Raw genomic sequence first — 27,416 nt, 5'->3', positions numbered from 1 at the left:
TGAGAACGTCTAGATTTGGATACAAATGCACTGGAACGCTACATCAGTTTGGTGTCTCAGCCCATCCGCACGGAGAAACTATTGATTTTAGTTGATATGCATTGATTCCCAGAAAACAGGACGGCTTTTGAAAATGAACTTCCAGTAATTTCAGGGAGAAGCTGGCGCGTTTGTCTCCACGCGAGGCTGACTTGTTTTGTTAAACGTGTCTCTACGCCTCGAAGGAACGGAGCAGCAGACAAATATCTTCGTATGAATTAAAATGCATTGATTCTTGGAGGGAAATGATGGTCTCTGTTAAAAGCTTTTTTGGAGATGTTAGCACCCCTTCCTCCCTGCCTTCTGCTCTCCCCAAAACGGTGGCAGTTTTCAGAGCCCATCTGAAGTTGGAGGTGGTGGCGGGCGGGCAGGGTAGGGAGAGGAGGAGGGACGCCCAGCACTGCCAATCCCCTGCAGCCTGCGAGCAGGAAGCCGCTCTCCAGGGAAAGGAACAGCGCTTGGGTTCAATGTTGTCCATCTCCTAACCAGACCGAGACAGGTGCCCTGGTAGGAGCTGAGGGGAGGGGACACAGAGATCCATCGATAAGGACAATAGTAACGAAGAGGAGAGGTCCGAGGGTCAGGGGTGGGATGCAGAGTTGAGGGCGCATGTGCAGTTTTGGTCTCATGGTCCGTGGCCTCTCTGTGTGGAAACGGGAAATGAGTGGGTGATAATCACCAAAAAGATGCAGGAGTGAGTTATCTCACTTTCTTACCTTCTGAACGAGCTGGACATGAACCAGAGGCGTAATTTAGGCATTTCTCACCCTCATTAATGAATAGCTCCCTTGGGGTGAGCAGACAGCAGGGCTAGAAAAATGATTCCAAGAGCCAGGAAGGAAGCAGTTGGTCCGGAACTTATTTTTCATGTGCTGAGACTCCCTGGATCTTCCTGGATCAGAGCCACTTGGGGCAAGTTTGAGGGTTGATCACCGACTTAACTCCTCTGTAGCCATCCCTAGCTCCTGCTCAGCCCCCCTGACCACTCCCTGATTGGGGGATTAAATCCACCTGGGGGGTATTTGTTGGCCGTTGGTGGGCTAGAAAGTGCTGACCAGGTAACACTGCCTATGGAAGCTAGACCTTCTCCAAGACAGAAGGGAAGACTGCCGAGAAAGACCTTGGAGGGATGGTCAACTGCGAAGCCACATCTTTTCACCTCTGGCTGTAGTTGTTACAAATCAAGGGTCTTAGGTCTGCATCTACTAACCCCCGGACAGTAAATTCTTCCCCTGCACCTCCCTTCACTTTCTCCTCCTCCTCTTCATTCTCGTCCAGTTGTCCCTACTCTGCTTTGGAAAAGGGATCGCCTGACCCAGGAAGCATAGAATCAAAGCACTGGAAGGGATTTTATGAATCCGTCCGTCCAACCCCCATCTGGCACTTTATCCTCTGCCTCTGCATCAATCTTTGCCAAATACAGTATTGGTTTAAAACCTCTGACTGTGGACTGCACATCACCTCCCCTGTGTCTTTTCAAATAGTTCCCACCAATGCCAAGTTCCCCCTGCCCCTAGCTCACCAACACAAACACCAACACCAAACCTAAATGAGCCTGCCTCAACCTGGTGGTTCTGGTTCTGTCCTCTGGGGTAGCACCTGGGTGGTCTTGTTCTTCTCCCACGTGGATGTTTATAGACATTTGTTACTCTGTCCCCACCGAGGCTTCCTTTCTCCAGGCAAAACTCCCCAGGTTCCTCAGCTGTATCTAATATGGCATGGTTTCAGGTCCCTCCACTGTTTGTAGGACCAGCTACCTTCTTTGTGTGAGCCCCCAGTGCAAAATGAGAATGCAGAGCTCTGTGTTTGAAAAGTATTAGAAATTTCAAGATGACATTGGGACCCTTCTGAGTTGTTGTACAGGTTAAACACCCACAAGGCAGCCCTGACCATAGGGGACCTCTTTTTCCAGATCTCAGTCTGCAATGTCCTTCTAAGTGATGTTCTAGGATTGGCCTGTCCAGAAGTGGAGTGACAGGCACTTTTTTCTGGATATATCCATTAGTGTTAGCGAAGCAATTGACAATCACATTAACTTTACTGGCAGTCAGAGCATACAGGTGAGTCATGCTCAGCATAAGGTCTGCTCTGAAGTCGGAGGTTTGATTCATAGCTGAGGAGCCGAGCCATGTCTCTCACTTCGGGGCAGTTGCAAGAATCCATGGTGGACTTTGCTTTGCCCATAGAATCCATCCCAGGGCTTAACCACGTTATTATCTTTAGACCATTTTTCACTCATTCAATCCATAGAGAGACATTTACCAAGTGCCCACTGTGTGCTAAGACAGTAATAGGAGTTGGGGTACACTCTTGGATAAAACCTGACCTTGACCTTAAGGAGCTTCAGTGTAGAAAAGATATTTAAACAATCATTACATGAAAATGTCCTAATCCCTACAGATAGGGATGTGCTACGGGAGCAGAAAAGATGGGAAGTCCTGGCATGCATTTGGGAAGCCAAGAAGTACCATTTGAGATGGCTCTTAAAGGATGAGCAGAGGTCTGGTGCGTGGGAATGGGAGGTGTGAAAGCCCGTCTAACCATGGCCTGCTTTCCTCCCCAGAAACTCCCACCTCTTTTCTATTGGCCATTCTTCTAGGGCAGCACTACGGATCTCGGCCCTGGTGGTTCCTCACAGAAATCCGCAGTCTGTTCCATTTCTGGGGCCTTTCCGGCAGACCCCAGGCCTTGATGAGAAGACATTGCTGAAGTTTTTGCTGCAGTTTTAATTTCTTGACATCATCTGGGTGCGTTGGGAAAAATGAGATCTAATAATGAATGATTACAACTCTCAAGTTAAGTCTAGTTGGTTGACTAATCAATTTGGTTAAGTGAAAATCCATAGCAAATGAGTCGACCGCAGTATGACATTTCTCCATCCAATTTAAATTAAAATCACCAACCATAATAATTTCACAATTACTCAGGGAGGGCACACTGGAGACTTGACCCCCGGAGCAGAGAAATTGCAAATGCCGCAGAGGATGGGCTAAGAGTGGGGTGATGAGGAAGTCACTTGAGCTGAACTCTGCTTGAACTGCTCAGCCTCGTCAGCTTGTGGGGGCGGTGGGGCCGCAAAGGATGCCGAGCAGCTGTTTTATATTCTTGGGTGCAGCCCTGCGTCTCTTCCCCTGGGGAGGCAGGAGTTTCCAGCCTCCTGGCTAGAAAGCCCACAGGGAGCTCCTCCAACAGGAGAGCAGGTTTTCTCTTCTCTAGGTAACAGGGTGAGGAAAGAGGCGGATGTTATCTTTGCATGTTAAATCCCCAAATTTAGACTATAAATTCCTGGACAGCGGATGCCATGTCTGTTTATCTTGAGTGGCGAGTGCTAAGTGGGTGTAACAGGCAATTAATAGGTTTTTGATAATGAGGGTGAGGATGACAGAGCAGAAGAAAGGATTAGATTTTATCTGATATGATAAACGTCTACTTGCTGAAAGTCCCCTTTATACCAGGCACGGTGTTAGGTACCAGGGAGTGAGAGATGGCTCAAATGTATAGCACTGCCTTCCAGGAGCTCCTAGCCTCTCGTGTAGCCTGAGAAATAAACATTTAATATGAATATGAGGCTGAAAGTCATTAATGTTTAGTAAGGAACTTGAAAGATAAGAATGTTTTGGATTAGGGAATTTCATGCAAACATTTTGTCTGCCGGTTCCCCCATCTATAAAGGGCATTTATTTAGTAAGAGTACTAGCTCTCAGAGTGGTCAAATGAAGGAGGTGCCTGGTACTACTGGTGGTTCCTCAGCCATTTTCTCTCCTTCTTCAGCAATAAAGCTCTCCAATATCAGCTGACCACGTGGTGCCTGGATTGAAGACTACATTTCCCAGGATCCCTTGTGTTTGTGGTCACATGGCCAAGGTTAGGTCAATGGAATTCAAGTTCATGCAGCTTCTAGAAGTGCCTTAAAGGGAAGGATCAGGGTCTCATCTTCCCCCTGCTTCCTGCTTCCTTCCTTCTGGCTGGAATTCAGGTGGAGTGACTGGAGCTGGAACAGTAGTCATCTTGGAGTAGAAAGTGACTTTGGAAGTGGAGGCCATACAGGCAGAGCAGCAAGATAGAAGGAGCCTGGGTTCTGAACGCTGTGATGGGCACACTAGCCCTCAGTGCTGAACTTGGAAGTGAAAACAAACATCTTACTTAAACCACTTTTATTTTGGGGTAACTGTCACTCCAGGATGAGCCCAGTTCTAATTAATTCAAGTGAACTGTTGCACAAAAGGCACTTAGAATAGTGCTTAGCGTATAATAAAGGCTCCATGACTGGTGGCTCCTATTGGTATTTTTGGTTCTTACTTTAAGGGAGACAGAAGACTAAGACTGCCCACTGAGCCACAGGGCACCTGCCTTATTTCTCCATGGGGACTCTTGGCTGAGACGCTCACCCTTCTGTGTCATGGTCAAGGCTCAGCTCTGCAGCCCCTCCTCCTCCCATGGTCCACTCTTCTTAGACTCTCAGCTTACCACCCCCACTCCCTGACTTAAATCCCGCTGTCACCAGCTCAGCCATTACTTACAGAGAGAAGCAGCAGCAGCCCAGGAGAAGTATGGGCAGAGAGTCAGGTCCTGTGGATCAATTTGTAATTTTTCTTGTGGCGGCAAGAAGAGCACGAGCGATGTGTGCACTAAATCCCCAGCATGGCAGCAGCATGGCAGCCTGTCTGGGCTTGAATTATTTATCTTTGTGTGGGACTGGGGCTTAGAAGGAGGGGGAACACTGGTGGATGTAAGTGCTCTCCAGCGTGGACTGTCATGGCGAGTGGGGGTGGTGGCAAGCTAGCAGTGATGTTGGTCCTGGGCACCTTGCTGTAAGAGATGACAGAGCAGTGGTCTGTATGGGTGGGCCGAGGTGCTTTCAGTTTCTGGACAGATAAGGGTTGGAAAGTCACCCCTTTGCATTGCTGGGAACCACAGTAGAGAAATGGTGAAGTTATAAGCTCAGGAGGAACAGTTGGCTTTTCGCCTGTTGTTGGGTGCATACACTGAGAAAGTGCAAGTACATATTCCAATCCCTAGAGGGGAAGGAGAAGGGAATGTGGAGGCTCTCCTGGCTGCAGGGGGAGGTGTTATGGTTATTAGGAGTGTCAATTACCTGAAGGGAGGAGTTTGATAGACATTACTAGTGCTCACCAATATTTCCAAATATCTTCCCTTTCTTGTTCACGTGGAAGAATTAATCAGTATTGTGAGGCTAGTTCTGGCTAATGGAGTGTAGCCAGAAGAGATGTGTGAGTGTTTAAGAGTTGGCAAAGAGTTGGCATGCATTTTTCTCCATGTTTTGTCTCTCTCTCTCTCTTTAGAAAATCCTGAGAAATTTTTGGAAAATCCTGGTGATGTCACAATGTCTTGGAACTTACAGCAGCCTGGGTCCCTGATTGACGGTGTGGAACAGAGCCCTAGGCCCAACAGCGGTGGGTATGGAGATGAGTAAGAAGTAAATGGCTTGTCTTAAGTGACTGAAATTTTGGAATTCATGGTAATTGCAACACAGTCTAATTGATCCTGATGAGTGTTGCCAAAATCAAAGGGGTGGGTGGGTCCTTTCGTTTCTGGTATGAGATCAAGGTTAGCAAACCAGGAATTGGAACCTGGGTGGGTCACCAGATCTTTGTGCATACAGTTCGGGCTGAGAAAAGGCCAATTAAGAATGCTCATATAAAGAACTAGGGATGGGTGAGGGGACGCCAGGGTGGCTCAGTAGGCTGGGCATCTGCCTTCTGCTTAGGTCATGATCCCAGGGTCCTGGGAGGGAGCTTAGCAGGGAGTCACCTGTGCCCTCTCCATCTTCCTCCCTCTACTCTCTCTCAAATAAATACATAAATAAAATCTTAAAAAAAAATAGTGGCAGGGTCAACTGATGAGTTGATGAGACCTGACAATGTAGCTGGGATTGATGTCATTGCCACTTCTGACATTCTGCTGCAATACAGGTCACAGGGGGCAGATCCCAAACCAGATCAATTCCAGAACCTTCCCCACTCCTTATGGGCTGAATTGTGTCTCCTTTCCTCAAATTCATATGTTACAGTCCTAACCCCTAGTATGACTGTATTTGGAGATAGGGCCTTGAGGGAATTAATAAGTGTTACATGACATCATGAGGGAAGAGAGACCAGAGATCTCTCTGTCTCTAGTTGCATGCAGAGAAAAGCTGTATGAGGATGTGGTGAGAAGGTGACCGTGTGCAAGCCAGGAAGAAAGGTCCTCCCTGAAACCAACCCTGATGGCGCCTTGATCTTGGACTTCTGGCCTCTGGAATGGTAAGAAAAGAGATTTCTGTTTCTTAAGCCATGCAGGCTCTGGTGTTTTGTTATGGCAACCCGAGCTGACTATTACAGATCTTGACCTAGGACTTGTTCCCCAGTACTCTCTTCTCCACTCACCCCCTGGCTTTCCTGCGACCAACTTTGTATATGGCGTCAGATGTTTTGAGATGGAGAGGAAAGCGACCAGAGGGGAACAATGCAGATATGAACGCCTCCTTGTGCTTCTAACAACAGGCTTTTCTTTCCCACTAGACATCATGTACAGCTCTGTAAAATAGAGATAATTATCCTAGGTTTACCGATAGTATTCATTTGCTTAGCAACATTCTTGGAGCACCTACTATGTGCTAGAACACGATTCTGAGCGTTGGGGTGCAGAGTTGAAGAGGCAACAGCGCCTGTTCTCAAGTGACTGAGGGAACTGAGGACCCTCGGATAAGCTGCTAGTTCAGCGAGAAGAGGCTAGTAAAGGACTCAATCCTGGATTTTAGCTTTGTGCCTGGGCTCTTGGTAGAGAGAAGCAAAGCGGAGAAGTCTCTGTAAGAGACGCTGGTCCGCCAGCTGGAGTCTGCTAAAGCCCAAGAAGAAAGGGGCCATGGGGGTCCACGATGGGCCCTGTTTTTTTGCCCAGTCTCAGAGCCACCTGAATCAGAACCGGCACGATCCCCGGGAAATGCAGATGCGGCTTCCACCCAAGACCTAATGAATCGCCTCAGCTTTGTGTCCTCCGCACCTCACTGTCCCTTGTCACCTTTGCACTGATGCTAGCAGGCGAGTGTTTCTGGTGACTGCGTTTTACGGAACAGGAAACTAAGGTTCAGCGAGGCTTGATATATTGACCAAGGTCACACAGCTGGTAAGTGACGGAGCTGGGACCCACACTTAGGTTTGTCTGATGTCATTCTCTGTCCTGGCTTGGCCTGGGAGCGAGGCCTCGGGTGAGCAAGTAGCTTACTTCTCTAGCTTGCTCTCCTGTCCCAGTCCCTTGCTCCAGTGGCCCCAGAGTCCCCAGACTCTCGTGCCTCTGCAGAGACACTTTTCCTGGAGGCTTCCTTCTGTGCCATCACACTACTGGGCACCTCCAGCATCAGCCACACGACTCCCTTGACTTCTAGATCTCTCAGGACATGGACCCTCCTTCTGTCCCTCTCCTCCCTGCCCATGCCAAACAAAATAAAACCCAACAAACAAAATCTCTCTTCATTATACTTATAGGCATTGATATCCATTTATTTTCACTCACTAGTCATCACATCTGATTGTGCACTTATTATGTGCAGATATTGTTAAGTGCTAGAGATATCAAGAGTGCGTCTAAATGGATATAGTGCCAGCCCACACAGAGTTATGGTCAAGTGCACTTCGCACATTGAATCCCGTTCTCCTCCTCTCTCTGGACGTATCAGCCCCTCAGTGCCATGCTGCACTGAGGAATCATGCTGCACCTGATAGAAGTCAGGTTTTAGAGTGGGCAGGACAATGCCTAGCATTAGCAGGTGCTGCGTGGAATAAATAAATTAAAGAAATGGGGTAAAGGGTCACGAAGGGCAAGGTGAGTACAAGAGGCACATTTCAAGGAGGTCAGGCGGCCTGCCTTCTGTTGCTGCATCCTCAGAAGATGCTAAATTGTCTAATAAGTGGTTTCCCAGCCCCGGGCCCTGGAGAGGGCAGCTGACGTGCCCGTAGGCCTGAGGCAGGCCCCCAGCCCAAGCCCATGGTGCGAGGATGCATTATGAATGCAAGGTGTAGGAAATAGAAACTATTAAACTCGCAAATCGGGACAGAAATGCCTTTGTGCGGCTGCAGAGTTGGGAAATGGTGCTAAAGCCATGCATTGCAAATCAGCCTGTGCTTGGCAGAGAGGGCTTTTATTCTCCGGCCCCCCGACGTTCCTTCGGCAGCTTTTGTGCACAGCCCGGGAGGCCCTTCTGGGAGGAGAGAGAAACCGGTAATTTCGTGGCTGACTGGCACACTGTCCAGAGCCAATAACGATACTTGTTTTCTTGCTGAAGTGCTCAAAACCCAGATCTCGGCTCCTCTGTTTTATCCTTCTTTCTCTTCTGGTGATCCTCCCACTTCTTTTCCATGATGGAGAGAAATGGAACCGGGACTGCCTTCGTGATTCACATGGCTTCGTGTGGACGCCACGGGGATCGGGCTCCCATCAGGGCAATGTGTGAAGACAGAGGCCGTTCCAGGCACCCCGTTTGCTTTGGCAAAACCTACATAGATTTACTGTGTCGCTTTGGTACCTTTGGCGAGCTCAGTGTTTACACCTCCGTGAATCTATCCTGTGTCCCTGAAATGTACTATATTGTTTGTCCCAATGGAAGGATGAGGGTAGGTGACTTGTCCAAGGTCACAGGGTTGTAAATCATGGCACTGCGATTTGAAGAGAGATTTCACAGTCTGTGGTCTTGGGTTTCTTGAGTGTCCCCAGTGACACTTTGGTATTCACGACACCCCTGCTGATTAAAGATGCCCTCTCTGGTGACTGGGGACTCTTTTTCTGGGTTCCTAACTGGTCAATTTTAAGTCACAGAGCCATCTTGAAATCCTAACAGAAGTGTCTGGTTTGGAAATGGAATGGACTTTTTTTTTTTTTTTTTACAGTTTTTATTTAAATTTCAGTTAGTTGACGTACAGTATAATATTAATTTCAGGTGTACAATTTCATGAATCAACACTTCCATACAAGACCTGGTGCTCATCACAAGGGCCCTCCTTCCCCCCCATCCCCTGTTCCCCCCTCCCCGTACCTCCCCTCTGGCGACCATACGTTTGTTCTCTATAGTTAGGAGTCTGTTTCTTGGTTTGCCTCTCTCTCTCTCTTTCCCTTTGCTCATTTGTTCTGTTTCTTAAATTCCACATAGGAATGGAATCATGGTATTTATCTTTCTCTGACTCATTTATTTGCATTACTATTGCTTTCATTTATTATTGCTTAATATTATTCATCATTATTGCTAATCATACTACTATCCCACTCCATCCATGTCATGGTAAATGGCAAGATTTCATTCTTTTTATGGTTCAGTAATATTCCTTTGTGTGTGTGTGTGTGTGTGTGTGTGTACGCATGCGTGCGCACACACCACATTTTCTTTATCCATTCATCAGTCAGTGGACATTCGGGCTGTTTCCGTGAGTTGGTTATTGTAGATAATTTTGCTGTAGACATCGAGTGCATGTATTCCTTTGAATGAGTGTTTTTGTATCCTTTGGTGTAAATACCTAGTAGTGTAATTGCCGGCTGGTAGGGTAGCTCTATTTTTAACTTTTTATGGAAGCTCCACTGTTTTCCAGAGTGGCTGCACCAGCTTGCATTCCCACCAGCAGTGCCCGACGGCTCCCCTCTCTCCACAGCCTCACCGACACCTGTTGTTTCTTGTGTTGTTGATTTTAACCATTCTGACAGGTAGGAGGTGGTATCTCTTTGTGGTTTTGATTTGTACAAAACTGAATGGATCTTTGAAACTATGTAGTTTACTCCCTTTCCCTTCTGCACCCATTTTACAGATCATGAAAGCTTAGGCCCAGAGACTTAGGGATAGACCCAAGGCCATAGCCATCTCTAGTGGCAGGCTGAGGCCAGGAACGGGTACCTTTGCTCCCTGTTCAGCTTTCTGTCCACTTCATCTGCAGCACTGATCAGGACTAGGTTTGGTTGTGAGTAACAGATACCCTCCAAAACAATGGCCTCACTCCCTGATGTAAAATAAATCGGAAACAAGCCAATCAGCTTTAAAAGACGTCAGAAGAAGGTATGACTCCATAGCGTTAGGAACCAAGACTCTCTGTCTTGCCATTTTGCCGTGTGTGGCTTCCTTCTCAAGGTCACCTCATGGTCCTAGATGGCTCCTAGAGCTCCAGCCATCACATCCAGCAGCTGCAAGGAGGAGGCCCTTCCGTTTTAGAAGATATTCTGGAAGTTTGACACAACACTTCTGTTTCACTGGCCAGAATTTAACCTGTGGCCACGCTAGTTAAATGGGAGGCTGGAAGATGTCATGTTTTAGCTGGCTGCCTAGTTAGAAGTCAGGACTTGGGTTCTACTCCTGTGAAAACAGGAGGGAGCAATTGCGGGGAAGCAAGGAGCACCTTCCGGACAGGCTCTTCATCTCCGAACCAGCTGCCAACACCGTCCTCTCAGTCTGTAGCTCCAGGAATTCCCAGTGGGAGGGAAGCTGAACCAGCAGATACTGACTAGCAGAAAAACACGTTTGTTCGTTTGTTTTCCTTTCCTCTTCCAGATAAAGGCTTTGCCCTTTAGCTGTGCAAGAGTGTGCATCGTGGACTTTTCCACGTAATGCCACCTGGCAGAGGTTTTGGTACGCGTCTGTTCTGGTCCGTGCCGAAGACGACATTGGTATAGCTTTGGCGCCTTCCTGGATCTTGTAAAACACCAGGGCGGAAGCTGAGTTGACAAAGGGAGACGTGCTGGATGGGAGTGTGTCGGTGTGCGTTTGCATCTTTCCAGAAGGGGAGGGAGCCTCCACACCCAAGCGTCCTGGTACGGTTCCAGTCCTGTCTCAGGCTGAAAACGTGCGAAACACTGATTGTGCTCGTGCGCGGACTCTTCCGGCAACAAGGAGCCGAGGCTGCTTCTTTGAAAGCCTAGCGGCAGGTAGGGGCTCCGCGTGTGCAACACGGAGTTCGAAGCAGCTTCGAGGTGGGCGAGTGCGACCACCTCCTTCTATAGACACAAAAAACCGGGGGCCCAGAGATCTTACAGGTTTGCCCGAACTTTACAGAGGTGGGATGAGGGTTCCACGCTTCTGACTCCTAAGCTAAGTCTTTCCTTCTTTTCTCCTGTACCTGAAATATAGAGAGTTTATATGGTTCTCTAGCCATTTTGTGGGTGAGACTATAATTTTCCCAACTAAGGACTCTGAACCTCTCTTACATTTGAAGCACCGTGCGAGGCCTTGGTGGAAGGAGGGTACAGTTGTTCCCCTAAAGAAGTTGCGGTCTAGGGAGGGGTGCACATGTTTCCATAGCTAGCTGCAAGGGAGGAGACAGGAGAGGGGCACTAAGGGTAACACGGGATGTACGTGCTGATCGCTGTGCAAAGACTGGTTGGGGTGGGGATTGTGGCAGGGGTCTTTGAAGAAGAAGGAGCTTGGAGGAGGAGGTGGTCTAGATCAGCCGGAGGGCACAGCTAGAGCCTGAAAGTCACAATGATGGGACGCCTGTGTGGCTCAGTCCGTTAAGCTTCTGCCTTCGGCTCAGGTCATGGTCTCAGGGTCCTGGGATCGAGCCCCACATCGGGCTCTCTGCTCAGCAGGGAGCCTGCTTCCCCCTCTCTCTCTGCCTGCCTCTCTGCCTACTTGTGATCTGTCTGTCAAATAAGTAAATAAAATCTAAAAAAAAGTCACAATGCTAGCTATAACCTCCCTGCCCTGGGCACTATTGCTGGAATTTGGAAGGCTCTGTAGTAGGACCTGAAGAGAGTAGCCCAGAAGGGTCTCCTCTGCCTCTAGGGGAGCGTTCCAGTCCCACTGACTTGCTGGGTACTATTCTTGGTCCTGTTTGGCCATTAAAACTCCTGAAAGGGACCCAGGCACAACTTGGTCTCACCAAGACCAGCTGAGGCAGAGTCTCTAGGAGGGGCACTCTGGAACCAATCTGAAGGTCTCTTGGTGATGCTGATGTACGAGGGGGCATTTCAGAGGAAGTGGCAGGAGGAGGTATAGGGCATAATCAGCTGACCTCCACAGCGGAACCTCCAAAAGGAGGAGACCAGGTATGAGAAGTGAGCCAGCAGGGACCGGATTACGCTGGACTCGCTCTTCACTGTGCAGACGAGGATCTAGAGATCCAGAGCAGTGGGGAGCTTGCCCAGGCCTGGACCACTGCGGTTCATACCCCTACCCCTCCCAGCCCGGCCGAGAGCCACATTCATTCAGCACGCCCCCTCCCTCTGCCGGTTGCTCAGTCCGCCGCAAAGCCTCTACCCAGCAAACAAGGGGAAAAAGAGTCTTTGTGGCTGTGGGCGACTCTCTTCATTTGTGTGCAGGGGGAGGTCTGGCTGTTTCCAAGAGTGTTAATTAGGAAGTTGCCTGGTTCTCCTTTTAGCTTGTCTTTCTTCTTGCTTCTGAGATGGGCAGGCAGAGCTGGGGCTTCCGAGAAGAAGGGGCTGGTTGTGTTGATAGTGGGGGGGGGGTGGAGGTCATTACTCTCTACCCATGTTTGGAGGTGGGGAAAAGGATGGGGCAGTGCTCCACAAGTGACGGGGCAGGGGTTGGCAGGATGACTAAGAAGGATTGCTGCCTTCGGAGCTAGCTGAACAGAGCAAGGATGCCCCAGGGTAAAAGGGACAGCCAGCAGCTGCTGTCTGTCTGCAGTTGGTTTCTTGGTGGCGGTGAAACACATTGCTTGTTCATTGTCTTCCCTTGGGGGCAGTGGAGTCCAGACTTGTCCTGTTTCTCTTCTTATACACTCCCACGAGCCCCATACTCCTTCTTGGAAGTCCTTTTTTCAGTATATCTGCCATAATTTGTTCAATGTCTATTTCTTCTGACAAACAGGGACCTCCTTGAGGGTCTGGCTTGTTCCCCACATAGCCCCAGCACCTTGCACAGAGCCTGGCCAGCAGCAGGCATTCCGTAAGCATCTGTAGATGGTGCCGTGGACTCACTGCAGGGAGAAGCCCTCAGCTGGGCCTTCGGGATGCGGGTTCTCGCCTGATTCTGTCCCTGATGTTCTATGGGATCACGATCAAGTCGCTGTCTTTCTGAGCCTTGTGTTTCGCCAACAACAACAATAAATAAAGCTAAATTGCAAAGAGCATCACAATCTGTTTCTCAATATCTGAATCTTATCAGATGGGACATTGAACAGAGTTTTGGGGGGGGGGGGTCCCGATTCTAGTTCCAGATCCACTACTTCCTGTTACCGCCTCAAGGGAGGTAGTGTGGGGGTCAGTCCTCCGAGTGGGTGCAAGGGCCTTAGAGAGAAACCTTGACCGGCCACATACTCGGATGGTTTTCTTTGTGTAAGGGATGGCCCCTATATGTTTTAACTGAGGATAGAGCAAAAAGTCTATTCAAGAGAGATTTGAGACATCAACCCACACTCGCACAGGTCTGTCTGTGCTAACAGGGGGTGAAGACGAAGATGGCACAGCTGAAAGGAAGCAGGGTGTCTAACTCATGGGGTGGGGGCGGATCAGAGCAGGTCTGACCTGGATGAAGGGTCTGGATTACAGCCCCTAGAGGACAACATCCCTAGAGGATGTTGTCTCTCATTGGGGTCAATGGCTGGTGGAGTCTGGGCACCGATTTCGGCTCCTTTGCTGATTTTCTTGATGCTGTGGGTAATGGTGTTTGTGTGGGTACAGATTTGCAGCGAGCACCTGCTGAAGCCCTTGTCTTGGGAGAGGCTCTGGCAGGATCCGGGAGCTTTGGGGAAAAGCCTGCGAGGCTGGCAGCTTGCTTTGCCCCTTCCCGTAGGGACCCCGGGTCCTCACTAGCAGAGGATCCAAGGACCCAGGTGTCCCCCCCCAGGCCTGCCGGGCCCCCCTCCCTCTGCCAGTTTGGGGCTTATCCCTCTTGGCTCTTGCGTGCCTCAGGAGGGACCCAGCCCAAATCATCTCGGCTCCAAGAGAGAAAAGGAAGAACATCTGTTAACACAAATGCTTTTCTAATTTCTTTTTAAATCTCACTCAGCATCTGCGTTAAACAAGGCTGATCGGCTTGTACAATATTTAATTTTGGAACCATTTCTAAAGGCACTTGTAAGAGGGGAGCAATGGGGAGGGCCACAGCTCCTAAATCTTTAACAGCACGCCGGGTAGGAGCTTCCGCCGGCTCCGGCCTAATCACACAGAGGAGAAGAAGCAGACATAGAATTTCTTAATAACAAATACCTTTGCAGCACCTCATTAAATCACTGCGTTTCAGAGACACAGCAGGACACTTGGGTGAATAAATAGTGCAATCTCCCAGTCTGAAGGATTTTCACATCTGACTTATTTCTCTTGCATGTGATCAGTTCTTTCTCTTTCTCCCTCTCTCTCTCCACCCCCCTCTTAAAAATTTCCACAAATGATTTTAGCTGATGAGTTCAATTAACGAAGACATTAGAGCAAAGTTGAAAAGCGTCTCTTTCCTCTCTCCCTTTCCCTTCGCTTGCTCTCCCCGCGCACCGCCACCGCCCCCACTCGCCCCCCCCCCCCCCCCACAGAGCTGGATTTTGTGTGTTTTTGCAGTTTAACAAATAGCACTGCCAAATGAGAGATGAGAGAAGGAGAGGGGGTGGGGAGGGCAGGCTGGCTGATGGGAAGACAAAGCATTCCCTGGCTGGTGTTTATGGAGGTGGTGATACGCGGAGCCTGGGAGGGGGAGGCAGCAGGCCCGGGGCTCAGAGGTGCATCCAGGCTCCTGACCACCTGTGGATGTGGGTCCCTGTCCATGGGCCACACCCAGTCTCCAGGAGGACTTGCAACAGGACAAGGCAACTGAGGAAAGCCATCCGTTTTCAGCGGCTCCTCGGTGTGACTGTGCCCGACTGCGTGCCAGGCCCTGTACTAGATGCGAGAGTTAACGCTGTCATGAAAAATTTAAGCCAAAGCGGCTCTTCCCACATCCTCCTTCCTACAGTAGAGTCAGTCAATCCACTGATCAATACATCAAGATTTTAACGAAGAGGTCATAAACGGGCAGTCCAGGGACTAGCTCAAAAGCGGTTTTTGTTTGTCCTAAATACTGTTGGTTGCTTCTTTTTAAAAATAGAATCAGTTGCTCCGGTGCTGTGTTTTTAGAACTGTGATTTATGACCCCTTTGCGGGCCTCGAAATCGGTTTAGAAAGGATCCCAAGTTGCCTATTCTTACGTTTTGATTTTGGGAAAAATCTATCTCTGAGTAAGTCCCTAAGTGGTCTATTTTCCGAGTCTTTCAAGGCATGGGGGATATTTTCTCTGACTTTCATAAATAAACATCGCTCTAGGAATGATAGTGGAGGGGGGAGGCGGACAGGGTAGCATCGGATGGAATGGGAAGGAATAGACCGACACGAGAAGTAAGGGGAGAGGAGAGAGAGCGGTCCGCGTGTGGAGTACACGGTCACATAACTGCTGCTGCAGGTCTGTGCTGGTTCTATGCGGGGCTGGGATCTAAAAAGCACCCCACACTGTGGGTCCCAGACAGCAAAGCTGGGAGCCTCTGTTCCCATGGGGAATGTCCAACACTCAGCACGTACTCAGAGCTTCCCTTGACGCGGTCCTTGTGCTGGTTGGGGGCGAGGGGGGAGCGCACATGGACTGCCCCGCTTGCCCCAAGCTTCCGTGCGACACACGCTTTCCATGTGACCTCCAAGGTGGAGCCAGCCGCTGCCGGGGATGCTCCCACCAGTGGCCAGCGGCGTCGGTGTCCTAAGCAAACGTCCGCATGGTCGGGAGCTTGCAGGCTCTCTCCCTTGGATTCTGCCTATTTTCCAGTTTTTGTTTCTTAGCTTCTCCTCAATTCTGTGAGCCCATCGAGCTGCTTCTAATGAAGTCTTATTGCCCGCACACGTTGGCCAGGGCCGGCTTCCATGCTTGCAAGCGAGAACCCGGCCACACTTAGGAGATCTCACATGAAAGGTTGGGTTTTTAGTTTCTTTTGGGCCGGGGGCTGTGGGGAATGAATGGAAAAGAATAGGGAAGATCTAGTTTGAGGTCTGTGTTTCCGTCTGGTAGGCCTGAAGATGGTATGTGAGTCTCCTGTGGCTGCTGAAACAAATTACTGCAAGTTGGGGGCTTAGTACAACAGAAACTTAGCCTGCCACAGTGTTGGAGACCAGGAGTCTACAGTCCCCCAGGCTGTGCTTCATCCGGGGCTCAACGAGAGACTCTGTTCTTTGCCTCTTCTAGCTCCCGGTGGCTGCCAGGTCATTCCCGGCCTGGTGGCCACATCACCCTCAGTCTACCTCTGTCTTCCCATCAAGTTAACTTTTCCCTGTGGGTCTGTGTCATTTCCCTTTGCTCATTCTTGTAAGGACATTTGTGATGGCCTTCAGGCCTCACACTGATCATCCAGGATCTCTCTCTCTCTCTTTTTTTCTTTTTTAAGATTTTTATTCATTTATTTGACAGACAGAGATTACAAGTAGACAGAGAGGCAGGCAGAGAGAGAGGGAGGAAGCAGGCTCCCTGCTGAGCAGACAGCCCGATGTGGGGCTCGATCCCAGGACCCTGAGATCATGACCTGAGCTGAAGGCAGACGCTTTAACCCACTGAGTCACCCAGGTGCCCTGAAGATCTCTTTATCTTGGGATCCTTAACTTTATTTCTGCATAGACCCTTTTCTCCCCTCAAATAAGGGCACACCTAGGGGTTCTGGGGATTATGAGTGGATGCATGTTTTGGGGGGCCACCTTTTGGCCCATTACAGGTGGAACTCCACACTGTCACCCAGACAGCTACGTTCATTCCCATAGCCGCCTGGGCCTGCCGGGATGTGAGATTTTGACCCCCTGACTTAACAAATGTGTGCTCCCTGCCCAGGCACAGTGAGGAGATGCAGAAAGGCTAGGCATGCTTTCCACCCTCCATAACCTGTCTCCCTGAGCACGGGTATCCAGAGAAGTCGGGGGGCAGTGATGAGGCTTCATGGGGCTGCTGGGTCTTATAGCGGTCTTGAAGGATTTGGGTGAGTAGCAGGGAGTGGAGACTCACAGTCTCCTGGTGTGAACTGCTCCAAGTGCTGGGAAGATGGCAGTGAACAGCACAAAGTCTGTGCTATTAAGGAACACTAGGAACAAAGGCATATGAACATCAGACACTAGAGGTGTGATGGAAAATGGGGGTGTGAATACGGAGGGAAAGGGGGTGTTGCTATTTTCCGAGGGTGGCCTGGGAAGCCCTCTCTGATAAAGTAACATTCGAATGGAGTCCTAAAAGAACTCTAAAAGAGTTCTCCCTAAAAGAGGGTGGGAATCACATATATAATTCTAGGAACAGCAATCCAAGCAGGAGGACAAGGATGGGCAAAGGCCCTGGGGCAGCTGCCTGCTTTGTATGTTCTGGGAGTGGCAAGAAGGCTGATGACGTGGCTGAAAAGGATCCAGCAGGCGAGTGGTGGGAGACGAAGACCAGGACGGGGCTGCGGTCATGGGCAGGACTTTGCAAGAGCTGAGGATCAAGGGAACATTTCTTAACAAATCTTTCCAGCAGGGGATCATGAGCACAGATGAGAGGGGAAAAAAAAAAAGCTTCAATTTTACCAACCTCTAACTGGAGTTAGCATCTCCTTTGATTACAAATGTAGGCCCCATCCATAGCATGGAATCCGTAGTAATTCTGGCAGTACCTTGGACTTTGTCACCCATGGAAATCACAGATATTTTTACATCATATTACAGTTATTACACTTAATCTTGAAATATTGTTTTCTCCCGGCAGTACTTCAAAATCGTGTAATTAGACCCGCCACTAGAACTTATTATTTACTGCATTAATAAAAAGCTCATATATTACTATATCGCAAATTAGTTTTTAAAAAATATTTTTATAACGGCACTTCAATATAATTTACTTCCTATGTAATCCTATGTATTTTATTTTATGCATTTAAAGACGTGATTCTGGGAAGAGGTCCAAAGGCTTCACCAGACTGCCTGGGGTGTCCACGCGCACGAAAAGGGGAAGGACCTCTGTCTTCATGCCTTTCAGATGTAGCCCCGACTTTACCCTTTGGCCCCATTTCTGGCCACCCCTGACCCCCTGCCCCCATGACTCTATACTTCATCCGTACTGAGCTACAGACGGTTGCTCCAGATGTGCTCTTCCTTCCTGCGAGCCTTTGCAGATGCTGCTCGTTCTGCTTTGAACACTCTTGCCCTTTGCCAACTCCCGCTGGTCCTTCGAGTCTCTGCTTTGCCAGCACTTTCTGCAGGACGCCCTCCCTGATTCCCCCCGCTGCTGTGGGAGTGTCCACGCGCTCAGGTGGACTGTTTCCTGCTCTGTTCTCCCCTGGACCACCTGCTCCCGGAAGGCAGGGGCTCAGGGCAGCTGCCTGCAGGCTCCCCCATGCTTAGCCCCGGGCCTGGCACGCAGCGGGGCTCAGTGCGCAGAGTATCTGTGGGCTCCGAGCATGAATCGTCTTCCCGACTTCTGAGACCATCTTGTGATGTCTTTGGTGTTTGCTGCTTTCTGTAAATGAAGAAAGAGGGGGAGCAGGGAGTTAGTCCATGAAGGAGAAGCGCTAGAGAAAGGGGCTTGTAGATTTGGAGACAGTCCAGACTCTGCAAGGAGCAAGGGCACTGCGGGGAACAGAGGGGGCTGGGCTGCGGGGTCAGGGCCTGACGCGGTGGGCGGCGAGAGGAGGTCAGTTTCCCATCCCTCTTCCCACCCCTCTTCCCGTCCTCTGGGGAAGAAGACCTGGAGACTCTGGTCACCAGGCTTGGTTGCAATTCCGACCATTCATACCTCAGTCTCCTCTCTGAGCTTGGAATTTCTCGCTGTTTTCTGCCTTTACCACATGACCGATGTCTTGTTTCTTCAGGCAGTGTAGGGATCCCATCTTGGTAGTAAAAAGTGAGATAGACTTGACTTTCCTCTGCAGCCCTCATGAGCTGCGTGACCTTGAGCAAGTTTCTGAGACCCTGAGAGCATCTAGTACCTGTAGGTTCCCCACTCGACTCGTGTTCCTGGCAAGCCCTCATCAGGAGTGACACCTGATTTGTTTTTAGTCTCCTTGATTTTGCTCATCCTTGCCCTCTGCCCATGGGTTGGCCCTGCTCTCAAGGCCCCCCCCCGGCCAGCATTGTGTTAGTGGAAACCATAGCCGTCTTTCCAGGCCCAGATCGAATGCCACCTTCTTTTGTGAGGTCTGTGATGCTGTTGGCAACGGGCACGTTATTCAACCCTTCTGTGTCCTCCCCCAACTGTAGGGAATCACTGTGGTGGTCATGTGAGCCAACATACCCAAGGATGCTTGCACACAGTAGGCGCCTACTGCAAGCTGGCTTCCTTCCTTACTGGGGTGTTGGAAGCAGCTGTCTCTGTGCGCACAGAGACTCTGCCCTTATCTCGGTTAGTAGTCCCCTCTCTAAGATGTTCTGTCCCCAGGCACGTGCACTTCCTTATTCTCCAGCTTGCCTTCCTCTGGCTGTGTCCCACACAGATCTCTTCTATAAATCTTTCAGCGCCTTCTTGAGCAATGAGGCTGTAGGCCTGGGTCGTATCCACATCAAAGGGCTGCTCTGGGAGCTGGATGGAGTTCTCCTCCGAGGTAGCTAAGGGACCTCACCATTTGTCTGTGCCTTTGGGGGCAAGGCTTAGGGCTACCTGTTTTTATGTGGGCTCATGCTTTGGGCAAAGAGTAAATGCCACCAAGTGAGATTTTTAAACGCTGGTCTGGAAGAGTCATTAGGAAGGAGGCCTGGCATTTACCGAAGGCCCTTTGGGATAGACACTTACCAGCCCTGTTTGGACCCTTGCCCTTCTCTGATCTATGTGGTAGGTATTATTTGCCCCCATTTTATAGACTAGGAAACTGAGGCTGCAGGGCTTAAGGCATTTTCTCCACGTTGCCCGGTTTGTGAGTGTCACAGCCAGGAATCAAGTTTTTATTGATCTGCCTTCAAAGCCTAAAGCCTTCCCCTTCTGCCCCTCTTTCTGGGCACCCCTGCCCCCCACCACCAGTAAACAAGGCTAGGTTGCTGCGTCCTCATGGGGGCAGGAGTCCAGCTGGCTCATCCTGGGTGAGGTGCACAGAGACACCGCCAGGCTACACCTTTCTAACCTGCACAACAGAGGCCAGGAGTTCTGTGAAGGCTACTGTCTTCAGTGGCCGAGAGTGAGGGGAACATCTGGGTTCCCAACCTTGTGACCCAGGGTCCAGAGAACATACCAGGGGTGCAGTGGCATCTGGGGCCTGGGATGCTCAGTGGGCCATGGAAGTAATGATGTCATTGGCCTGCCCGAACCCTGCCCAAGCTGCTCTGGCTGGCCGGGAGCCCACAAAACCTGGGACACTGCCCACATGCTCTGGGAGGGGACTCTGACATGCAGGCTAGAAGAGGCCTCGGACATATTACCTGGACTTCCGATTACTGGTTCTTCTCAGTGGGCCCACTCACTGAGTTTCCTGACTCCTCTACACCCCCCTCCAAGTCCCCCTCTTCTGTCTTCTCCTTCTGTTCTCTTATAGAACCTCTGCAGCTCCCCATTTTTCATTTTCATCCCAGGACCACAGTTTGAGATTGGGCCATATATAGTTAAGAGCATGGATTCTGGAGCCAGACCCCCGGCTGACTGCAACCCCACTGACTTGCCCTGTGATGTCTGTAGCCACCCTGTGCCTCATTGTCTCCATCTGTCCAATGGGGATAATAATGGTGCCAGACTCATCGCCTCTCCCCTCTGCCCTCGTGTGTGTACCCTGCGGTCCAGCCGGCCTGGACGCTGCCTGCCACTCTAGATCAGTCTGTGCCCCACTGGTGCGCCCTCCCCTGACCAGCATCCTTCTCATTCTCTCCTGGAAAGCTCAGTGCATGTGTCTCCCCAGGAAATTTTGCCTGCACGCCGAACCCGGTCTGTGAGCACCGTGACATCCCATGAGACACTGCATCCCTTTTCCCGGTCCCATCTTTGAGTTTGGGTGTGAGCCTTTGATACAGCAAACACCCAACACTCCCATGTCAGATTAAAACCAGGGGCTCTGACGACTTACCTCTTCTACATAAGTGCCTCTCAATGACAATTCTTTCTAATTCTTTCTAACGTTATGGTGGAGAGAGCTCACTTCCATAGACAGTATCTATTCTCATCCTCAGAGCATCTCTGGGAAGAAAGTTGTTAGCCCATTTGACATAGGGGGCAGTGAGTATCAGAGACGTTTCCTGCGTTGCTCCAGGTCACATGGCTAGTAGACTTCTGGCTCTGAATCCCAGTCTGCTTCCCCTTCCAGACATCCCCTTGCCTCTCCCGTTACTTGGATTCAGACACAGTGAGCTCCCCGCGTTGACTCAAAACATTTCAGAGCAACAACTCTTGTTCTCGATACTGATGGGGAGAGTCCTGGGTCTCTCCTTCCCCGGGCCTGAGGATTCTCTCCTCCAAGGAGCTTGAGTGAAACAATGCTGCCCAGAAAGCAGATGAGGCACGTAGGTCCCCAACTACTGGGCAGTGGTTTGGAGCCACACAGATCTCGGCTTAGAACCCATGCACTGCGCGTCCATTTCCACCTGTGAGAGATGGTTTGCTCCCAGCACCCAGGGCAGTCGTGGTGAAGGAAGGCTGACATGTTTGTAGGTCCTCCAGCACGGCGCCTGGAGCGCCAGCGATGCCCAGGACATAGCAGCTCATAATAAGAGTTAAAGGTGAGGAGTTACTTTGCTCCAGGGACTGTATTATTTTCCCCGCTTGTCTCCTTTATTCCTCCCTATGGTCCCTTGCAATACGGTCACTCCCTCTCTGCCCCCTTTCTGACAGAGGAGGAAGCAGAGGCTCAACCTGGTACAGAGCAGCCAAACGCCGCATCGTTTTTAAACAAGGCCACACGCAGGGCTGTGCCTGTTTGCTCATGGAGGCCTCCCTGGCTTCTATGCCTGGATACAGGGCCCACAGTTAGAGGCTATAGATGGAAATTGTATTATATGATTGTGGTGCCAGCAACCAAATCTGGAGGATGGTTTTGACAAGCTTAGCCTGCCAACGTGGGGTCGGAAGTTTGAGCTTGGGAATGTGTTGCTAGGGCTGCGATATGGGTGCCGGGAGGGAGGCTGGTGCTGGGCTGTGGCCACTGCAGGACCACAGAGCGGGGAGGGGAGAAGCCCCTTTTCTTCCCTAGGCACCGGGGCTGGAGGCAGAGCCCTGGGCCCGCTGGGCCTGCGGTGCCCACGAGGATGCCCTGATGGATGGACTGTGACAGAGAACTTACTCTCCTGGGCCCCAGCACCGGCCCTCCAACCACCAGCCAGTGGGGACCTGAGTCCCGCTGAGCTGCTGGCCCCAGGCAAAGACAGACACTTTGTGCAAACAATGCCTCCTCCCTGGGGGCTCCTATCTCCCTGGGCATCCTCTGAAAGAAACAGTGTGGAGCAGAGAACCAGCAAGGCCAGACCCGCAGAGGCCGTCTGCCCAGGGCGGCCCTACCAGGGATAACTCTGGCCAGTCCTGCTCAGTCCCACTTGGATCAGGAGGCCTCTGTGGGCTCCCTCCTTTCACCCAGCTCAGGAGCGGTGAGGAGACCATCAGAGGTGACACTGGTTGGTGGTCTGGATAGAAAACTAAGGACACGAAGGCTGTACGGGAGGCTGTTCTGGCTCTGGGTCCATGTCCTCAACACTGACCTCCCCCCAACCCCATAATACGATGGTCTACTTCTTTCAAGGACTTAGTGAAGTCTAGCCCTGGAGGGCCCTCAGAGTTGCCCAGAGGACCCTCTGCACCGAATTTCAAAGGGTGCTGTGGCTCAGGCACTTTTCTGTGGACTTGGCCACAGAGGATGACTTTGGGGTGAAGACAGCTTAGAGGGTGTCACCTGTGCTGGGATGCAAGGCTTAGTGAGTGGGAAGGGGCTGAGACTTCAGCCCTGACTTGTCCCCTTGGAAAGTTCACATCCACAGCCTGGTCTACAAGGATCTGACAGCAACCAGGTTTCAGCAACTACCAGCCTCTCCTCCCGCCCACCTTGCAGCCATGTTGGTTCCTTTGGTGAATCCTCCCTATCTTGGAGCTTTTTGCATTGGCAGCTCTCTCTCCCTGGAACATTCTTTCTGTTCCGACCAGGGTAACTGCCATGCACCCTGTTGTTCTCAGTGTAAATGTTACCTCCTGAGGGTAGCCCTCCCTGACCTCTCAGGCTGGCATAAGACCCCCATGTACGCTCTTGCAACAGATTGCATACAGGCGTCATTAATTACTTGTGTATTTGCCCTCCCCTTCCCACTTCCGGTGTGGAAGCAACATGAAGGCCAGGACGATTTTGTTTACTGTAGTATCTCCAGCATCGAGAGCAGTGCCTGACACATGATAGGCACTCAATAAATCAGTATTGATTGTGTGAGTGAAAGGCCTTTCCCTAATTTACTGACCCTCTAGGAAGCTCAGGGTGAGGTGTGGTCACAGCACTTTCCAAAGGGCAAGTGCCTGCCACGGAGAAACGGCTCATCCGGGCACTTGGCATAGGATGCAGCTCTGTGTCCCTCCTGTCTGCCCCGGAGCGCCCACACGTTCAGACTCCAACCAGCGGCCTGCAAATTCTCTCATCTTTCCCATGATTCTTCGCCCTTGGCTTGCTCACCCGTGTCCTGGGGAAGAAGGTTCCGGCTCTCTACGCACCGAGCTCAGGAAGACACAGCATCGGCACCACCTTATCTTTTATTTTTAACCAGCAATTGCTCTTGCTTCCGGCAGACTTCTTTTCAGTATGGGGCCTGTAGGCCAGTGCTGATTTGCATGCTTGGCTCTGCTCTCGGGAGCCGAGTGTCTCAGATGGTCACCTGAGATACAGAGACACGTCCTGACCCCTTCTGGTTTCTCTCTTCGACATACAAAGTCGGAATGCAGGTGCTGATTACAAAAGGCAACGTCCCAGGTGAGGTGAAGGATCTCAGAAGCAAGAGGGTAGAGAGACGGGGAGTGCCTCCGTGGGAGCCGAGGGCCAGGCCTGAGATCCCGGCCGACCTCCCTGTGATCCGGACTTGGCTATGGAGCTACGTCCAGCTCTTCTCCCTTCTTCCAAATATGCCACAGGCTCTGCTTATACTATTTTTTTTTTTTTAATTTACTCTTTCAGCTAACATTTATTGAGCACTTGCTAGGTAAGTGCGTGGTTCTAGAAGCTTCGATTGGGGTGGGATGACAAATGGGCTTCCAAGGCGTTAGCCAGCCTTTGCCTTGCTTCAGAGTCACAATCTGGGGCGAGAATAAAAGATTCCGTGATCAGTATCTATAATTGATGCGGGGAGAGGAGAGCTAGTTAACGTGGCTAGAGACTTGTCAGGGAAGGCTTCACGGAGCTTGTTGTCCGCACTGTGTCTCTGTAAGCCGAGACCTTGTGGGGATAGGCACGTTCCAGGTAGAGGGAACAGCGCTTGTGAAGGTATGGAGGCCAGAAGGTGGACAATGAACTTGAGAAAGAGCCTCCTAAATGTGGCTAGAATCTAGATCTCATGACAGCAGGTGGTGAAGGATGAGGTGGGGAAGATAGGCGTCGGCCAGTTTGAAAAGCTCAGGATCCCTTTGGAATCTCTACATGCTGCCTACCTCTCTAAATAGCCTGCAAGGGTCTTGAGGGGAGGCACCTCTGACGGGAGGCTGTGTCTGTGACCGTGGCCCTGCCTTCCAGTTCCAGGCCCGGGGACTGCATCGTGGCCAGAGGAGGAGTCCGAGCCTGGCCGGGCTAGGAGGCAGGGCCACCGGGAGCCAGAAAGGATCCTCCCACGTGAAGTCTGAAAGGAAGCATCTTGCAGCTCCGTCTAATTACAGGGTAAGTGAGCGGGCCTCCCTCCTGGTTAATTTGCTATGTGCCTTTATTGCCAGCAGAAGACAGATGACTCACAGAGGGTATGCCATATAGACCTGCCAGTAATTGTCTTTATGACTTCATGAGACTTTTATGGCCCCCGCTGGGAAAGGTGTTTTATTTTTCTTCTTTTAATTCTCCATTTTCAGTCGGTAAATAACCAACTTCCTGGGAGCAGGAGGACTGTCAAGTTCAGGATCGAGGTGAGACACTCCCAACAAGAGGGCCCGTGGCTATAGAAGTCACAGCCGGGGCGGGGAGCCGGGCGCAAACGCAGGGGACGAGGTGTCTGACTCACCCTAGAGTACATGGGGTGGATAATCCCCAACAGTGATTAATATATACATCATCAAAATTTAAAAGTGAATAAATGTTTCTTTTCAGCAGATTTACTTTCTCAATGATGCTTGGCTTAGATTAATGATAATGCGAGTTTATGTTTCCAAAGTACACACAGATTGCTGTGCTTGGAGGGTTGCGGGGAAGAGATGGGAGTGGGTGGGCAGGGAGGGGACGTGCGGTGGCCGCAAGCGCTGTGTGAGAGCGTGGCTGCAAGCACGTTATTTTTAATTAATGTCCAGTCTCTACACGTGCAAGATGGGCAACGGTCAGCTGCTTGAGAATGGGGTGGCGTTGCATTTCTCTGGAACTGCCCCCTACTGGCTTGCCAAAGCTAATGCTCAATTTTCAGGAATTTTCTGAGTTGTTTTAAATCATAGTGGCAGCTTGAAATCAGTCCTAGAGGGATTACTTACACCTAGGTAAATGGCAAGCCCTACAGAGCAGAGCCCCGCCCCTCCACCCCCATCTGGTTCTTAAACCATTTTAGCGATCTATATCACTGGAGCGTTCACACGGGGGTGGGGGACCACTTGGCAGGATAAAAATATTATCTAATTATTTAAATTGATAGGTATTATCAATAATATTTATCGATCACTTATTATATGCTAGGCACTGTTCTAAGCACTTTACATGCATATCTCTCTCCATGAATCCTCTCAACAACCCCATGTGGCTGGTGCTTCTTGAACCTAAGATATGCCCAGAAAGCTGAGACTTGGGGTCAGAGGCAGGAGAGATTAAGTCCATCTCCATTCCCTTCCTTTATGGAGGAGGCAATTGATAGCCAGAGAGAGGAGGCGTATTGGCCAAGTCAGCGGCTAGGGGTAGGTCTATTGGCTTCCCAGCCATTGTCTGTTCTCCTTGCCTTGTTCTTCCAGCTTGCCAAGGTTTAGCCCTGCCTAAGTCCAGGCAAGAGCTGAGCCCCAAAACTGGGGGCTGGCCGAAGGAGGCTGCACCAGGCGGGAGTCCATGCGGTGAGCCCAGTGGGCTCCGTGCAGTTCCTGCTGCCTCTGCTGCTGGGTAGGGTGTGACTGCTCCCCGACACCTCTGCTCCTTCCAGAGCTACGGTTCCTTCCACTCTGCCATTTTCTGACGATCTCAGTGGAAGGAATTTAGACTTCAGTCTTTCAGCAACAATCATCCGGAATACCAAGAAAAAATAAATAAAAATAAAAACCCAGCCCAGAGTTCTGCTTTTTAGCTCAAAGTCCTTAGCTGAGGGGAGTGGAGGGGAAGAGATGGACTGAAACTTACACTGCCAAATGATCAACCCAGACAAGTCACTGTTAACTATATAGGGGTTTGAGGTAAACCCGGTGTAGACTGGGGTTAGCTTCTGTAGCTTGCTTTGATGATTGCTTTTGGTTTTAAAAAAGTGGCCTGAGTCAAGGAAAAGAGACTCAAAGTGAAAATCCCCTCAATTCTTAAATATATAGGTATATTCTAATGTAGGCTGCATTCTAATATGGTAAATATTCCAATGTAGACTATAGGATCAGGTAGTCCCAGGCCTTCTAGAATGTTCTCCCTGCCTCCAAGCTGGGAAACCAACTGTCTCCTGGGAAGAATGAGAGTGTGGGTACTTTTCTGCAGAGCAGGGCCCTCCCACGCAGGGACAATGAAATGCTTTCCTACGTCAGAGGGAGTTGCTGACAGATGGGGTGCTGTAGAAGAAAGAGGTTCTAGGGCTACTATGTCTGGGACACCTCACACAGATAAATTCACCTCTTTGAGGCTCAGTTTCCTAACCAGTTAGAGGTTTCAGACTGTGTGGTCTCCCCTTCCATTTCTTACATTCTATATCCTAAACAAAAGGGAACATTTCCAAGATGGAATTAAACACACACACACACACACAAATTGACAAATAGGGAAAGCTTTCAAAAATCTCATTCAAATTATTGCTGGATTTGTCTGTTAGTGAGATTTGTTTCTTTGCATGTGCTAATTGGTCTTGGCATTAATTAATCTGATTTCATTATATTCTCTTTAATTTGTCAAGATATCGTTTCGTTATTGGGTGACAGAACACTTTGGAGGATTGTTAGAATTGGAATCTATTTTCCCCCCTTTTAAAGTTCCTGGAGAAAAGTCGTTATCAATTAAGTTAATTTGCATACACATTAGGTTAATCGTTTTAGTTTAGCCAAATTTGTGGAAATTTACATAGCAAATTGACCCTCCACATTTCACTTAAACATATGTAGCACGCGGAGCAGTGCATTTTGAGTTGCTAATGAAACTGGGGTTATTTTACACGCTTCTTTTAGTAAAAGAGGTCCAATTAGACCAAGTAATTTTTTATTT

At 50.1% G+C, this 27,416-nt stretch overlaps 2 long non-coding RNA genes across 4 annotated transcripts; one reads left to right on the top strand and one right to left on the bottom strand.

Moving 5' to 3' along the window:
- Positions 1–3,616: 3,616 nt before the first annotated feature.
- Positions 3,617–5,341, bottom strand: LOC116600314. 2 transcript variants are annotated; one of them, XR_004289582.1, is made up of 3 exons: positions 5,135–5,341; positions 4,560–4,708; positions 3,617–4,156 (listed from the first exon to the last, which is right to left on the bottom strand). It is a non-coding gene; the product is annotated as an uncharacterized LOC116600314 (long non-coding RNA). The 2 variants fall into 2 exon arrangements; XR_004289581.1 differs by having other exon boundaries at positions 4,560–4,608.
- Positions 5,342–5,390: 49 nt separating this feature from the next.
- On the top strand, positions 5,391–25,101 carry LOC116600315. Of its 2 annotated transcripts, none has more exons than XR_004289584.1 (4): positions 5,391–5,453; positions 6,177–6,302; positions 24,588–24,728; positions 24,914–25,101. It is a non-coding gene; the product is annotated as an uncharacterized LOC116600315 (long non-coding RNA). The 2 variants fall into 2 exon arrangements; XR_004289583.1 differs by lacking the exon at positions 5,391–5,453 and adding an exon at positions 5,454–5,518.
- The last annotated feature ends 2,315 nt before the right edge of the window (positions 25,102–27,416 follow it).

This window comes from Mustela erminea, chromosome 9, assembly GCF_009829155.1.
Source record: "Mustela erminea isolate mMusErm1 chromosome 9, mMusErm1.Pri, whole genome shotgun sequence".
NCBI classification, from domain to species: domain Eukaryota; kingdom Metazoa; phylum Chordata; class Mammalia; order Carnivora; family Mustelidae; genus Mustela; species Mustela erminea.
This window is presented reverse-complemented; position numbering and strand designations above follow the sequence as displayed.